The sequence below is a fragment of the Carlito syrichta genome, unplaced genomic scaffold (assembly GCF_000164805.1).
Source record: "Carlito syrichta isolate Samal-C Ts95f unplaced genomic scaffold, Tarsius_syrichta-2.0.1 Scaffold307873, whole genome shotgun sequence".
Classification (NCBI taxonomy): Eukaryota; Metazoa; Chordata; class Mammalia; order Primates; family Tarsiidae; genus Carlito; species Carlito syrichta.
In genome coordinates, this window is record NW_007251969.1 from 148,737 (window position 1) to 149,673 (window position 937).

At 39.6% G+C, this 937-nt stretch overlaps 1 pseudogene; it reads left to right on the forward strand.

Annotated features, from left to right (window-relative positions):
• Nucleotides 1-313: 313 nt before the first annotated feature.
• Nucleotides 314-720, forward strand: LOC103267067 (annotated as a pseudogene).
• Nucleotides 721-937: the final 217 nt, after the last annotated feature.

Here is a 937-nt window from a genome sequence, read left to right on the forward strand (position 1 = left end):
GAAAAAGATGTCAACCCAAATAAATACAATTTCAAGGAGGAGGTGCAATTGGCAAGAGACTTGAACTTCACAAAAGAAGATATCCAAATAGCCAACAAGCATATGAAAAGTGCCTGGAATTCACATATGTTGTTAGGAGTGGAATTCACATATGTTGTTTGGAGATGGGTTTACAAGTATCTTCTAATAGTTGTACATATGCAGGCTCTATAATCCAAAATTTTACTCCTTGGTGCAAAAGAATAGTCATTGCAGCATTGTTTACAATAGTCCCACTGACTTTCTGCTGTAGGCCTGGGTGGTTGCCGTCAAAATGGGCAAGTTCATGAAGGCTGGGAAGGTGGTGCTGGTCCTGGTCGGACGTTATTCCGGACACAAAACCATCATCGTGAAGAACATTGATGATGGCGCCTCAGACCGCCCCTACAGCCATGCCTTGTGGCTGGAATTGACCGCTATCCCTGCAAAGTAACAGCTTTGATGGGCAAGAAGATTCCCAAGAGGTCAAAGATCAAATCTTTTGTTAAAGTTTATAACTACAATCACCTCATGCCCACAAGGTACTCTGTGGATATCCCCTTGTACAAAACCTTTGTCAACAAGGATATCTTCAGAGACCCTGCTTTTAAACTCAAGGTCCGACGGGAAGTCAAGGTCAAGTTCAAAGAGAGGTACAAGATGGGCAAGAACAAGTGGTTCTTCCAGAAGCTGCAGTTTTAGATGTTGTTTTTTTCTGTTTCAGTCATTAAAAATTTTTTAAATCCCAAAAAAAATCCCACTGAAAACAGCCCAAATATCCATTTGCAACAGATAATAGTGATAAATTTAGTAAAATGGAGTATTATTCAGCAATAAAAATGAGCTAACCGCTACCCATATAGCAATGTGATGAATCTCAAAAATATAATTTTGTGTAAAAGGAACCCAATACAAGAGA